The following is a 16,768-nucleotide window of genomic DNA, read 5'->3' as shown; positions in this document are numbered from 1 at the left end:
TTATGCCTCTTTCCTTCAACTCTTTATATTACAGATTCACTTATCTTCTTTCTTTCTTGGAAATAAGTAAAACAGACACTAATTGAAAATGAACCTTACAACTAATGCTTGATAAGAAATGTACTCATTACCTTGCCCATGTAATTGTAACCACTCTGTACGGTATTTTCACAATTAAAAAAAGAAAGAAAGAAAGAAATTTATCTTTTAAAAAAAGAAAGAGGGGTTGGGAAGGTAGCTCAGTGGTAGAGTGCTTGCCTTGCATGCATGAGGTCCTGGGTTCGATTCCTCAGTACCATATAAGCAGAAAAAAAAGCCGGAAGTGGTGCTGTGGCTCAAGTGGTAGAGTGTTAGCCTTGAGCTGAAAAGCTGAGGGACAGCGCCCAGGCCCAGAGTTCAGGCGCTACGACTGGACCCAAAAAAAAAATAAAAAATAAAAAAAGAAAGAAAATGAACCTTAAAGTAATACAAATAAGATTTTACAAACTTCTAGAAAAAATTTCAGAATCAAGATTATTGAACACTAGTAGTAGTTAGGCAAACGTCAGGAAGGTCATATCTACAAATTAAGCAAAGGCCCACTACATTCCAGCTATTTTAATATGCCATTGAAGTGTTTTGCCATCTTTAATTTATTGAGATATTTACTTGATATCCTTTCCTATTGTCCTTGTTCCCACATCTCTTTTTATGTTTTGTGTGTTTAGGTGTATGTAAGTGTATGTTTAGTTCAAATAGAAATTCTTGATTAATAATTGCAAACTCTAAAAGTATTAAATCCTGTTCATATTGATCTAAACACAGATTTGCCCACTAATTCCTCTTTAAAGGGAAAATAATATCATATAGTAACCTACATAGCAAACACTGAGCAAGTCATTATTTGAAAAACACTGATTAAACATTCTGTATTGGGAAAAATAAGAAATCTACTACACATTGTAGCATATTGTAGAATTTAACACAAGTGCAACAGAGGAACTCAGGCCCTTAGGTTCTGAAGAAAGCCATCCCATTTAATTATATTGTCAGTCTGGTCACTGAAGATAGGACTTTCAGTGATTTTAATTGAACTTCCTATTCCAGTTGTTTAAAACATACCCTGTTACATCTGCGCATGGCTGGGCTGTGTTAGATAGGCTGGTTACTGGTTGTCCCTCTTGAATAATCTGGTTATTATAATAGATTTAAACCTTCTTCGTTGTCTTTGCATTTTTAGCTGTCACAAAGATACAGAGCTGAGCTGGCTTTTCATTGGCTATTATCTCTTATTAAGAATTTTATCAATTTTTTACTCTATAGAGAGTCCATGAAGTCAGATAGATTGAATGAATTCAAAGACCAGTTTCTTAAACTTTTACTTTAGTCTTTTCATTTGGGTACATTCCCTAACTACTGATCTAGTCCTAAAATTATTCTCCTGGGAAGCTTTCTTTGGAAAATAATGAATAACTGCATTCTTAGAAATTGACTTGTTAGCATGTAATGTCAACTTCCTGAAGTGGGTATTTAAAACAACCCATACTCTAGTAGGACAAAGGGTGAACCAATGCAACAGCAATACTCACTAGACACTGTGTTGGAAATAAACTTTACAACTTGTGGGGGAGGGAAGTGGAGAAGGAGGAAAAATGGGAGAAAACAGGAAGGGGTAACATTGTTAAAAAAAAAGTTACTTATGTAACTGTAACCCCTTTGTACATCACCTTGACAATAAAAAATATATAAACAACCCACAATTATAAATGCTCAACAAATGAACTAGAAAATTCAGAAGATCATAATTCTCTATTACTACAGTTATTCCCTTCTCTTTCCCCACTTTCTATATCAGAGACAGAAACATAGAATTAATAACCATCTTTAAAATGAAATATTACTCTTAATTATACAAAACAGAAAGCCTTAGAGTACTGTTCATCAATTGGTTCCTAAGATTCTATCTGAATAAAGAGATCAGCAGCAAGAATAACAAATGGCTTTCTTTGAATCCCTCCTCATTGTCAACTGAAGGCACAGAAAGCTTCCATGACGAGCTAGACATCCGTCTGTGACATCCGTCTGTGGGTAACTGGCAGAGAGGTAACTACTGGAAATTCTACATAATTTATTTTTGCCATATGTTTTAACTCACATTTCCCATTCTGTCTTTGAAAATAGGGAAATAAGTTGAAGGAAATACTTTTCATACTTGGAAATAATTTTTGCTTGACAGAAATTTTAATCACACCATGCTAATTCTCTGAAAATATAAAAAAAAGAGTATACACATTTAAATCTTAATAGGCTCAGAAATAAAAGTTTAAATTCACACCCACAGACACATTCATATGTATACACACGTACATACAAATTACACCTCCTGGGTAAAATTACCATTATAATTATTACCAATTTATAATTGGCCGAGACAACATAAATACATCATGAATCTTAATAATTAGCTAGAATTGAGAGTAAAGCTTCATTATAAATGCTTCAGTTAATGGGATGAATAAAAATGTTTTGTTTGTGGAATCTGAGGACTGTGGCTTGGAAATAGCCATTTGTTTCCATGCTTAGCCAGGAAGGTAGCTCCACACATTCTTTTTCTGGGAAGCCATCTCCCTGTGCAGTGTTATGAGGCTTTTGGAGGAGATAGTGTACCTGAGAACTCTGACACAAAGGTCGGGTGGATACTGAAGTGGCTGATTCTATTATATTAAGTCAGTAGAGTCAATGATTTGCTTTAAATACTGTGTGCAACCTTCCAAATGTGACAAAACATTGTTATGGATTAGCCATATCATAATATAATGTATAATAACATAATTTATTATATATAATATGATATTATATATTACATATTATACATTATATATTATTCTATATTACATATAATTTTGTCCCAAATAGGTGGAAGCTTCTGAGAATACAGCACTCACTTCAATATTAGCATTTTGGGGGCTTGTTCTTTTGCATTATTTTTTTAACATAAAGATATATCCAGATGAATATGAATGGCAGGGTGCTTTGTCATTATTTTACTTGGTCAGCTCCTGCTCTAACGCCTATTTGGTTGAGTTGATGGAGAAACCTTCCTAAGGAGGGTTCTTCCTTGAGGTTCAGCCCCATCCTTGTCAGATGATGAAAGAGGGGTGATACAAGGTCGGCCCATGTTATTAGCAAGACTACAGTGTAACTTTAGGAAGTGAACAGTTGGGGGGGAGTTGTTGTTGTTGTTTTGTTACAATTGAAAAACACTGTGTCAAAAATCCAGCAAAAATAATTGGTAATAGAAGGAAAGACATTCCACACTCAGAAGTCCCATGAGTCATCACTAGCCCTCTTGCCAGCATAGGGTCTTTTTAAATCATGTTCTCAGGATTCTGGCCAACCCCGCATCAGCTGCTCTGGCAATGGGTTTCCATCATTTCTTTGGCAAAATATCACCCAAATCTAGCAGGCAAAGTCTTTTGACCTGGATTTCGCAGTTCACTATAATCTCAATACTAAGACATATCATATTAAGTTTCTATTAAATGTATTTTTAATAAAAAAAACTTTACTCTGTTGGTCTTACGCATCTGGAAGCAGAACTTACATTTGTAAGTTCAAACTCAACACATTCCATCCTTCTAAGTCTAAATTGAGAAAATCTAGCCTTCTAGGTCAGGATTTTTAATCTGTGGGATCTGAAAGGCAAGAAAGTACAGGAAGGTCTCTTAAAGAAGTATATAGTTTTCTCAAAGAACTATATAGGCCTGCTATTTAATATCAAGAATGGAATGTGCATAAGCCCTTCAGGTGTACCAAGGGAGACCAAGCTACCTTTTCTCGTGGATATTGTCCTTCCCCCATTCTCATTCTATTAATTTCAGTACCAGTTTAGCAGATCAAGCTGCCCACAAAGCAGCGCAAAGAACATCCAGGAATCAGTGCTAAGCAGGAACGTTTTCTGCCCTTCACCGTATCTGGGAAGAGTGAGGGGAAACTCTCAAAATGATGAGTTCACATTCAGCCTGGGAAAGCTGCAGAGCAGCCTGTCTTGCTGCTGGGCATGAAATGAGCTCTGAGCAGCATGAAATCTCTGACCACAGGTGTAGAGACTCACAGTGACATAAATATCTTTGCTTCTGAGCAGTTGGAGGATGACTGTGGGAAGATTTGCCACAAGCTCCTCATAGCCAAGTCTGCCTTATAAAGAAATGGGCTACACTTTTGCCAAGACTCTTGATAAGTGGCATTCCAGCTAAGAGATTCATTCATACTGCGGAGTTGAGGGAAAGACGTCAATGAATGGTTGGTTATCTTGGACCACTCTAAGAAAAGAAAAAAACAAGGAACGCTATTAGACTAGAGTACAGACTGGTGTGTTTGATCCTAAGCACTTGAAGTTTACGTGATAAATTAAAACACTTCCATAGACAAACCCTATAAAACCAAATAAAGACCAAATTCTAAATTATATGGCATATCATTAACCATAAAATTAAGTACAGTATTAAAAAATCTTTCTAAAACTGACTCAAACTAATATGAAAACATGCAAAAGAAATAGAAAGCAACTTACAAGGGAGAGGGAGGCCTAAACAAAATACATGAAATAAATAGAAATTTCACTGGGCACTGGTGGCTCAAGCCTGTAATCCTAGCTACTCGGGAGGCTGAGATCTGAGGATGGAGGCTCAAAGCCAGCCTGGGCAGGAAAGTCCAGGAGACTCTTATCTTCAATTAACCACCAGAAAACCAGAAGGGCGTTGTGGCTCAAGTGGTAAATACTTCCCTTGAGCTGAAGAGCTGAGGGACAGCACCCAGACCCAGAGTTCAAGCCCCAGGACCAATTAAAAAAGAAAAAAAGAAGAAGAAATTTTCTAACAATGAATAAGAGCTATGAATTAGGTAACAGAACATGTTTGCCTATTAATCTAGAAATTTTTAAGTAACATCCAGCCTATCTCAAGATTCTATACCATCTAATTTCAATTTTTTACTCTCTTCTTCTTTCTTATTTGTTAACAGAGACAGTGTTTTCCTATTTCACTTACTAATTTTTGTATCATTTTGCTTGGTTTCTTATCAGTTTAAGCAGAATTTTTAAAGAAAATGAAAAATTACTGTTTTCCCCCCCTGGGAAGGTGTATTCCAACAGTGTTTATTGTCATAATTGACATATTTCAAGTGTCACTGTGAATTTTCCAGTTTCTATTCATTCCTCTATTTGTTTTTGCTCTTGATTGTTATACAACTCATGTTTTCCTTAGTTGTCATTTCTACTGAAATTTAAAAGGCAGAAATCTTCTACCAATTACTATCATATAAAAATAATCCTAAGTACCAATTGTAATAACTATAAAGAGACCATTAACAAGAGAAAAAATACAAATAACCAATAATAGCAAATATAGAGACAAATGCTTCTGGCACTTAATTTCAATTCTCTTGTGCTTCAATCTTAAAACAAATAATTCAGTGCTCAGTGTGGTGTTTCATTTACAAAGCCATAATTTGATTCTTTTGGAGCTGATAATCCAATTTGTATCTATTGTTCAGTCCAGTGGAGTGAATGTGCATGGCAATCATATGTTACAAATGATAAACTGAAAACACATCTGTAGTTCTTCAGTCTTTATGATGGTGTAGTAAGTTTCAATAACAAATTACTTGCCATTTTCTTACATGAATTGAGTTTTTGCTGCCAATATTAAAGTATCTTCTATAGAAACTTTCCTAATTGATTATAGATTAAAAAAAGAGAGGTGCTGGTTTTAAAAGGAGCTAATGTTTATGAATTCTTTCTCTGTTATTTCACTTAGATATACTGATAATGTACATTCTCCTTAGAGATGTTATAGCCTATGAGTGTATGTTAAAATTGGACAATTAGACTACAAACAAAATACAAATCGGTTAGAAAGCTAAGAAAAAGAGTTTAGTAGGATTTAAGATTAACAGTAACTGTTATATTTGCCTCCAATTTTGATGTAAGTATATTTAAATAAATGCATTTGAGCTACATAGAGATCAAAATAGAAAGAAAAGATAACAGAAAATATAAAATCTTTGCTGTATCTCATTAAAAATTACTACACAATTTATTAAAATTTCCTGCATTAGCAAAGAAATACTTTTAACTATACATTTACCAAAAGATAAAATGATGGTAGTCAAACAGGATGATAGGTTACCTGCCATCCATACAGTAATGTAATATCCTAAGCTTTAACTTCTGTCTTCTTTCTTTATATGTTCATGCAACTATTTCATAGGTTGTGAAAACTGAACTATGCACTCCTCAAATCCTGCTGGATTAATCACTATTTTTAAGTGTTTCCAACAAAAGTTAGTTTTCCGTTGCCTTAGCAACTAGGGGTTTTGTTGGAAGGATCCTAGAGGAGCTTAAAGAAACCAAAGACCATTCTTTATTCACTCCCCAGCCCTCTATGGGATAGAACTCAGCATTCAAAGCCCCCAGGAAAGCCAAGCAGTACTTATTCTCTAGCTCTTGCCTCTCCTGTTCTGTGTTTGCTGAACTAATTCCCCTGCAGACCTGTTTTCTCATGCAGAGAGCTATTATCCTGCCTTTCACATGGGTTCTTCAACTCAGACCAAACAAAGACATAGGCAATTTCTATCTTCTTAATATCTAGAATCTTGTCCTAGGGAAGCATCCTTCAGTTCCTAAAGCACACCATGTTCTGCACATTACAACCCTGCCACAAATAAGTGTCCCCCCTCTTCTCATTCACCATTACCTTTTACATATAGAAAAGGGAGCCTCTAAGAATCTTGTCATCACTTCACCAAGAACCTGCAACAAGCAAGCATCAGAATTTGGATGTAACCTTGGGTCAGTATCACTAAGATGTTCTCAAAACACACATAACAGATCCTCTCTTTGGTTATATTCAACTTATATCTCAGGAGGTGGAGCTCAAGAATGTATTATTTAGACCACTAATTTTAGTTTGATAACTTCTATTATAGAGGATGTACATATGGGCTCTTAAAGACACAAATCCTTGCAACGTATGTATCTGTTTTCCTGGAGGAGGCTCTGTAGCTTGCATCAGATTCTTAAAAGGGTCTACAATCATACAGAAAAGAAACAAAAGGGGAGGAAAAAGAAAGAAAGGAAAGGAAGTAACTGTAATACAGAAAAATAAAGCTAAAATGTAGAATGTTTCCAATGTTAGAGTTTCAGACCCACCCATGCCAAAACAGGAGCACTAGTCTGTGAGTTGGTTGCTTTGAGCATATAGCCATGCTTTTTTACTTAACCTTTATTTATTTATTCTACTTTTTGTTTTCATAAAATTTCAAACTTCAAGTTACAAGAATTCAACAAGGAATTTCTGCAGATTCCTCTCCAGATTTTACAATTCAATTTTCTCATAATTTTTATATTTTTAAAATACAAATCACTTAAGAATAAGTTGAAAACATCATGGTCCCTACCCAAAAATGCTTATGTGTGTCTTCTAAGAACAGATACTTCTTCTCACATAACTACAAATAAGTTCTCAAAATCAGGAAATTTTAAAGCAATGCAATGCTATTATTTAATTTGTACCCCGTATTTAAATTGCATTACTAGTTTCTTATGTCAAGAATGACTCAGAAGAGACTTCATGAGAAAATGGAGGAAAAAAAACAACTCCAGGAAGTAATAAGTATATAAAAGAAATAAAAACCTTTTCCTCTTAGAGGAAAGTAAAAGATGACAGGCAATCTATTGTCATTTTAGAATACTCCATTTTATATAATTTCAGAAGAATTAAGAATTTTCTACAAGTTCTGTTTTCTTTTTTTCTTCCCCAAATCAGTTAACATGAAACATTAACAGAAGTGCATGCCACTATCAGACAGATTTATTTAGGCTGATCAGTGGAGCACAAACAAAATTAATGCCCAGGGCTAGTGACAAAGTATGCCACTCACTTCTATGAAATAGCATGTGTTTATCTGGGGGCAAGAAGCATTTAGCATAGAAATCAGGTCTCAAGATTTATTTGGCACTTCAGAAACACTCTTTTACTTCCCGCCTGCACTCACAACTTAAAACCAATGCCTAGAAGGAAGGAAGGCCTTACTATTCTTCGAATAGCAAAATCCTAACCTGAATGCATTATCTGCCTTGCTTCTTGCATGCAAAAATATAATGATATTAATAGGTGAAATTATTCCATGTAATGTAGGTTAACAAGCATGATATCTGAGAGGAAGCAAATTATGATTTCAAAGGTAAAAACATGAAAAACTGTTTGCGAACATTGCATACCATAGCATTAACTGAGAGAGTTCAGTCTGATTTGGTAATTCCTAAACTCCCACAGGATGCTGTGTATACATCTCACTTCATAATGCACTCTGAGAAACGATCCTTTACCTCTTAGGCTAAGGGCAATTGCCTAAAGGCTATACAACCATTCACAGGAAAGCAGAAGTTCTTAACTTTCTGCTTTCAATAGTAAATTCTTTTCACTCTTATAGTCTGTAGTATTTTTCTGTATATCTCAAGAAAAAAACCTAATAAATAAAAAAGAGATCCCTCTTGTCTCTGTGTCATTGTTCATTCACTCATCAAACACTGTGACATTCATTTTATAGACAGTAACATCATAATACTCATTAACACTGTATCTGATTTTGATTTATGGAAAAAGTGAATGTATATAATATATGATACCAATACTTACTGTTGAAATGTCTATTGCTCAGTAGATTGTGCTTAAGTATTTCTAGAGACCAATATAAGGTTAAAAGAGGATCATGCACTTGTGGAATTCAAACCCATATGTGGTATAAAAACGACAATTTGCATTTCAGCTTGTTTTGGGTATATTACGCAATATATCCTAATCTTTTTGAGTTTACTGAGAAAGTGTATGTGGGGACAGAGTGTTGAGGGGAATCTCTAAAATGTCAAAATCTTATTTCTGTTGATTGTAGAACTACTAAAACTCATGAACAAAGAGTCTCCCCACCCCTTATATTTCCTGTCAAATAGTGTGAACCCAGAATAACTGATCTTTTTAGGGTGCTCCCCCAAACCACCTTCCAGGTCATTTCTAAACATTTAACCAAGGCCAAATCTTAAGATCTTTATTTCAATGTCATTCCCCCACTGAAACTTCATATTAGATGTTTCTCTAACACACAAAAAAATATAAAACAAGTAGCAATTTCATGCCTTAGATTTCTCAATTGGCCTTTGCATGTCAACATAGCTCAAATGTTAATAATAAATTGAAAGTATGAAGTATCATCCATAAGAAGTTCTGGGCTTTTGGAGGTAAGGATGCCAAAACTTCCTACAAAAATATTCATACTGCATGATTGTTTCTAAGAGCTATCTTAGCCATTTTAGTTAATAGAGGTTAACTCCATTAATAGTTAAATAGGTTTGCCTTTGGTTAACGCAAAATAAAAATCATGTGAACTGAATCCCATAAAAAATGATGCATTTTTCAGTTTAATTTTCATATTCCATTGGATAAAACAAGAAAAAAAGCCAGGCGCCAGTGGCTCATGCCTGTAATCCTAGCTACTCAGGAGGCTGAGATCTAAGAATTGCGGTTCAAAGCAAGCCTGGGCAGGAAAGGCCATGAGACCCTAAGTCCAATAAATCACTCAGAAAACCAGAAGTGGTACAGTGGCTCAAGTGGTCGAGGGCTAGCCTTGAATTTGAAGAGCTGAGGGACTGCGCCCAGGCCCAGAGTTCAAGCCCCATGACTGACAAAAATAAAATAAAGAAAAGAAAAGAAGGTGTGAAAACTGGCACTCCTTTTACCCTCTACACAGTCCCCAGGCTAGGTTTCAGAGAAACATTATCTTTCATCCCTCAGACTTCACAAGAAGGGTTTGAGGTATTGCCTCATCTCATGGTCCAGGGAGGCGCACACAATTATCTTCCTTGTTCTAAGACAGAACATTTTTTTAAAGTAGTTGAGTAGATGGTATCAACAGAGCTGAAGCTAAAGTTAGTCCATCCACTTTAGGGGGCTTTTTATTGAGTATCTGTTTTGAGTGAAGTCCTTTATCACTCTAAGTTCTGGGACTTGTTCTTTATTATTGTTGAACTTCCTGTCTGCTTGGCCTTGATATGGCAGAGGGAAAGGAAGCATGCCAATAGTCATTTCATAGTGCCATGAATTGACAGTGGCAGGCTGGGTGGGTTTGGCTTCTCCAACATTCCTTACACCACAGAGCCCAGAAGCCTCAGCCCATGCTGAGGGTTCTCCCTGGCTGTGTTGCCTGGAATACATGGAGGAGGACAGGGGGTTTCCCATTTAGCCATGATCCAAGGAAGTCTTGGTTTCTGTGATTCCTGAATATACCAGCATCAAACAAAGGAAAATCAGAGAACAGATTTCCCCCAATGGTTTTGTAGTAAACAAATCTTTTGTAAAGGATATTATTCAAATAGTTCATCCTAGTTTTAGTTCATTGGGCATTTCTTCATTGACCCAGATATGGGAAGTTATCTTACACACCAAGGACATGAATACTCATGTGTTTTGAAGACTTTTTCATCTCACTTGAGCAGTGAGGGTTTTATGATGTTTATTTGTATTGAATTCCTATAGAAGTTCTCTTGGGTCTTGTGGCAAAGAGTCATCCCTGCCATTTATATTTTAAAGAATTGCATCTACAGACTACAGTCTGTCCACTCTTCTAAAACTTAGCCAGATGGGCTGTTAAGTGAGTCTGTTACAATTAAGAGAACCATTCCAGTGTCTGAAATAAAATGCTTTAATAATTTTGTTCTGTGTATGTCAGCCATTGACTGAGGTTTTGGCCACCACTCAAGAGCAGTCAGGCAGCTTTCTCATTACTCTCATTATCCATCTGTAAAGAGTCCTGTCAATAAACTGCATTGTCTGCTTGTTGCAGTCTCCTAACTTCCTGAACGCTGTTGTAACTTTTGCTTTGGGCAAAAGGTGGAGCAGCAAACATCAGTGCATGCAACAAGACTTCTAAAGGTAAATTCATGGTTCATAGAGAGTAGAGATCTAGAAAGACTGGCAAGGGAGACAAGCTTTTTCAACTTTAGACACAATCTCTGAGACTTTTGGGTATGGCCTTTCATTGAAGCTCCTGTACTTGCCTTTACAGGCTTTATTATATCCTTCCTAAAATTGAAAAGGAAGGAACTTTTAAAGTAGAAGTAGGCACTTCTGAACTGACGACACTATTCCTTTTTAAATACCATATCATACATTTATAACAATTACTCCTTCATACCTATCACTGGATGTTATTTTAGAATACTTAATAGCATCCATACTAATAAAACTTACATTTTTCTTACAACTTGATTAAATTATATTTGAATCTCAACATATCTAAGCTTGATTTATCTATTTTGTTTACTAAATATGTTATAGCTATAACAACTTCCATGATAATTCACTGATGATTTCATCATTATTAAAATTTCAGTTGCATCATGAATTTTGTTTTAAACTTTGTTAACTAAATCTTTGAGTTGTTTTAACTAATCTAAGGTAGAAGATTCTCTATTTTGTGAGTAGCATTCACAGTTAGCATTGATGATATGGAATTAGAGAAATGGGCAAAATTCTTTTAAATAGAGCTTAAAAGAATATATATGTATATATACATATGTGTGTGTATGTATGGTCCCATGAATTCTTAGTTGGCTTGCAAAATTATAAAAATAAATTTGAAGGAAAGGAATATATTTTTCATGTTTCCTCTCTGGAGAGTTTAGTAGTTCCTCTATCTCCCAAAATGGTTTGTGATTTTTCTGCACTATTTTGTGATTCATAAAGGTTATAAATGATTAGAAAAAATATTCCTGAAATCATAGGACATGAAAGATGGACATAGGCGACCAAAAACAAATAGCATCTCAAGTCCCTGTCAGTATGTAAAGACTTTAACAGCCTTTGGCCCTCATTCAACTCAACCTATGTCTCCACTCAATGATGTCCACTGAAAAAAATCATTCTTCACAGAATGAAGTCACATTTAGCATCCTTAAAGTCTTATGCTTATAAATTCTTAATTCAGCTACATTAATTCTAATTACTTTAACAAATAAACAAACATAAGAATTAGACAATATGGCCAGATGCTGATGGCTCAGGCCTGTAATCCTAACTAATCAGGAGATTGAGATCTGGGGATCTTGGTTCTAAGTCAGGCCAGGCAATAAAGTCTGTGAGACTTCTTTCTCAAATGAACTTCCAAAAACTCAGAAGTGAAGCTGTGGTTCAAATGTTAGTGCACTAGCCTTGAACACAAATGCTCAGAGACAGCACTCCTGAGTTCAAGAGCCAGGACCGGCACAAAAACAAAAAAAGAATCAACCTACCTATGAGCAAATAATGTTGTATAACTTAATGAAAACATAAACTATAATTACAATTTAATTCGTGCACTTCACTATATTTTCTTTAGCCAGGCTTTCTTCCAAGCACATCCAAATTACTTGCCGCATGTTAATCTAGAAAGTTTATGATATTACCACCAGAGATTCTGGTTCCATCAATCTGGAGCTGGGTCAGACAGTTTGCATGTCTTCAAGTTCCCAGATGATATAGATCCTACTGGCCCATAGACTATGCCTGGAAATACCATTGGCCTCTTCACATTTTCAGAACTGGATTTTAAGCCAGCCATCTAGAAAATTTAAAAATGCACAGACCTAAGATCTAAGAAAGCTGTGATATAGATGGATAAAATAAATGGCACCTACTTATAATTGTTCCCATGGATTCATTTTGTTTATTTGTTTTGTTTCATTTTCTCTGGTGAATGGTACTGCTTTGCTCAGTCAAAGAAGTTACCCACCAACACCTGTGTGACTAATTGCCAGCTGTGCTCTCTGGAACCTTGCTAGTAGAAGAACATGTCAAAGATCGCTAATGAATTTCAAAATGCACCACTTGTGGAAGATTTCAGGCACTTTTTAATGTTAAGAAACAGTTAGACCTCCTGTTTAATACATCATATTAATCCACTAAAAGAAAAGGAGCCAATGCATTTGTCTGCTGGGGCACCAAAATTAAATGAAAAGATGGAATCATCATATAATGGATATAATTGCTAGGATGTAAAAAAAAGGAAACTGGTCAACCTAAAGAGTCCCTAAATAGTCAGCTGGGAAGAGGTGAGGCATTCTGAATAGTTTGATCTATAAATCCAATAACTTACTCATATTCTGATTTGTAAATGTGCAAGAATTCCTGAGAGGCTCCCCTCACCTCCCAAATGCTGTGTGTATTCATTTCCCTAATAAGTGATGATTATGTCGATCAACCCATAATTCAGTGAGAACTAGATGAATAAAAAATGGCTCTTTCTGAACCTTAACTTTTTAAAGGAATTTTAAAAACAGTCAAATTGCCTATTAGTATATTTTCATTCAGTTTCTTTAACCAATTTATATGAGAGGTCATGCTGTAAATCAGGAATACTAATCATAATGAACACAAGACCTGCTTTTTTGTTTTTGCTTTTGTTTTCAGTCTTGAGGCTTGAACTCTGGGCCTGGGTGCTGTCCCTGAGCTCTTCAGCTCAAAGCTAGTGTTCTACCACTTTGAGCCACAGTGCCATTTCTGGTTTTCTGGTGGTTAATTGGAGATCAGAGTCTCACAGACTTACTTGCCCAGGCTGGCTTTGAACCACGACCCTCAGATCTCAGCCTCCTGAGTAGCTAGGATTATAGGCATGAGCCACTAGCACCCAGCCACATAGACCTGTGTAATGTAAAATGCTTGCAGAGGCAAAGCTCTTGTTGGTGAAAGAGAAATGTAGGCTAACTATCATTGTAAACAAAAAGGAAAAAAATTGTCTTTACATATATTAATATTTATTATCCTGGGCTATCTTTCTGATGACTCTTTAAAGTTGAAATGGTGATCATTAACTTCAATCAAACCTTTGCCGTTTACTCATTCATTGAGCAGATGCTAACATGTAGTGGTACTCTGTTGTGAGCCAGGCTTCAAACTATGTCTTGAACCTGTACTTAAATCTGTATAAGGCTCAGATACAGCATGTACAAATGTAAAATAGAAAGAAATAACAAAGGCAAATGAAAACATAACTGGCAGCTCTAAATGACTTAAAGTTAAATGAAAAATCATAAGTACAGAACTATGTGGTTGCTCAAAATGTTTCTTTACTCTGTAACCATATGAAATACAAACATATTCTTATATGCCCCCAAATCACTCATTTATCCACTCATATATGCATGCAACTAGCATTTTTTTAAAAAGCTAATTTCCCACAATCATATGATTACAACTGTTCAACTGAACTGCATTACTACAATAGAAATTGCAAACCTAGATGGGCTATAGAAATAAAGCCAAACATTTCTACTTCAAAAAACTGTCAATAAAACATCATGAGAACTGGGAATGTGGCTTAGTGGTAGAGTTGCATGAATCCCTGGGTTTGATTCCTCAGTACCACATACACAGAAAAAGCCGAAAGTGGCACTGAGGCTCAAAGTGATAGAGCACTAGCCTTGAGCAAAAGAAGCTCAGGGACAGTGCTCAGGCCCTAAGTACAAGCTCCAGGACTGGCAGTAAGAAAAAAAAAACTGTTCATGAAAGTGTTACTAAGACTGTTAATACAGGTTTCAGTCTAGACAAGCAGCTAGCATGAGGACAAATCAGGACCCTTAATCAAACCAATTATTTGGAGATATTAGTACTATGGAACTTTGATGTTAGGTAATTTCAGTTGACTTTTCAAGGTCTAATATCAAATTAGCCATGTTTCTAATCCTTCTCTCATTCAAGTCTTTAAAATCATATTTCATTTTCAGAAGAAATGATCTACTTTATTTACATAGAAAATAAATACAGATGGAGGGGAAGGTGGCTCAGTGGTAGAGCTCTTGCCTTGCATGCATGAGGCCCTGGGTTTGATTCCTCAGCACCACATAAGCAAAAAGAAAAAAGCTGGAAGTGGTGCTGTGACTCAAGTGGTAGAGCGCTAGCCTTGAGCTGAAGAGCTGAGGAACAGCACCCACGCCCAGAGCTCAGGCCCCACAACCAGACCCAAAAAAAACCAAAAAAGAAAAAAAGAAAATAAATACAGAAACATATACTGTATGTTGATATGTTACTATCAATCTTTTTCAGTCATGTATAGAATTTATTTAAACACCAGCTTGTGTTTTGAACACATCTGAAGTTTCAGAGCATCTCAACAGTTTTAGACTCTGAAGGGAAAAATACTATTTGAAAGCGTACACACTGATGTCTTATATTCTAGAATCTCAAATAAACCATTAGATTGCTATGCTTTAATATGTTTACTAAATTAAATTTAAATTTTTGACACTTTGAGGCAATGAATAACAATAACTTCATCCCTATAATTAAAACTGAGCAGGTCTATTTTCTCCAAAGATGTCTCAGCTTTAATTATTTTAACCATGAAGATAGCATTTCCTTTCCCACTGGAACAAACCTATGTAACAACGCACAGAATTCTACCTTGTCAAAGTGAGCCTCTAGTTAGTGATATGTTCTGTTGTTTGTGAACATCTCTCATAATGGAGATGAGATTTGTTTTTTCTCAGAAGTTGATCCCCAGGACTATCCCTAGACAGTATATTGATGTGGGTAGAATTTGTTTTGCAGGCTTCCTTTACAAAACCATTTGTCATTTGCTAAAGATGTTTGGCTACTTAAGTTATCTGACATTATTAAGAAGAGAATCTAAAAGTTAAAATAATTTATTTTTTAAAAAGGACCAAAAAACACGATTAAAAAAATCACAGATGTACAAGACGTTTTGTCAAAAAACAAACTTTACAACTTTGGCAGGAGAGGGGATGGGATGGGGGCTGGAAGGGCAGGGATAGTAAGGGTAAACTAAGGAGGAAGTAACAATGCTTGATAAGAAATGTACTCATTACCTTGCTCATGTAATTGTAACCTGTCTGTACGGTATTTTCACAATAAAAAACTAATTAATTTTAAAAAATCACAAAAATAAATAAATATTAAATATTTATGTTTTAAATAATACTGTCATATCTGTAACATTTGGGAATGTTTGGAAGACATGAAGACTTTAGGGATATCCTATAAAGAAAAATATAGTTTTTCAATAAATTGTTCATCATACACATAAGCTTATAATAAAACTACATATTGTATTATATATTTGTATGTGTATTTTGAGTATTTATTCTAATATAAAATTATAAATACAAAAAAATAAAATAAAATAAATTATAAATACATATGTACCCACACAGAAATACAAACATCCTCTGAACTTTGCCCACTTTCCCAGGCACCTACCTAAAAATTAAAAAAAAGAAGACATGCTACAGAATAAATTTAAACTTCTAAAACTACACACACACACACACACACACACACACACACACACACACACACACACACACACCTTCTCCTTGTAAAGAAAAATATATCACCTTGCACTGATGGCTCATATCCTAGCTGTATCAGAGAGTGCAAACAGGAGAATTGTGGTTCCAGGAAGGTCAGCTCAAGCAAACGTTTGCCAGAGCTCACTTCAAAGGAAAAGGCTGGCTGTGGTGATACATACTTATCATCACAGCTATGGAAATATGAATTCACCTTTCAACAGATACTTACATTTCCCAAAAAGTACCCACTTTTAAATTAACTTGATATGAAATGACCTCTAACCAAAAAAGAAAGTACTTGAACCCATTACTAAAGTATTTTATGTTCAAAACAATGATAATTTAAGGCTGAATAGTGAATGGCTATTTTTGTTTAGTGCCTGAACCTTGGAT

The sequence above is a fragment of the Dipodomys merriami genome, unplaced genomic scaffold (genome assembly GCF_024711535.1).
Source record: "Dipodomys merriami isolate MVZ:Mamm:240054 unplaced genomic scaffold, mDipMer1.0.p SCAF_5, whole genome shotgun sequence".
In the NCBI taxonomy this organism is placed as follows: domain Eukaryota; kingdom Metazoa; phylum Chordata; class Mammalia; order Rodentia; family Heteromyidae; genus Dipodomys; species Dipodomys merriami.
Note: the sequence above shows the minus strand (reverse complement) of the source record.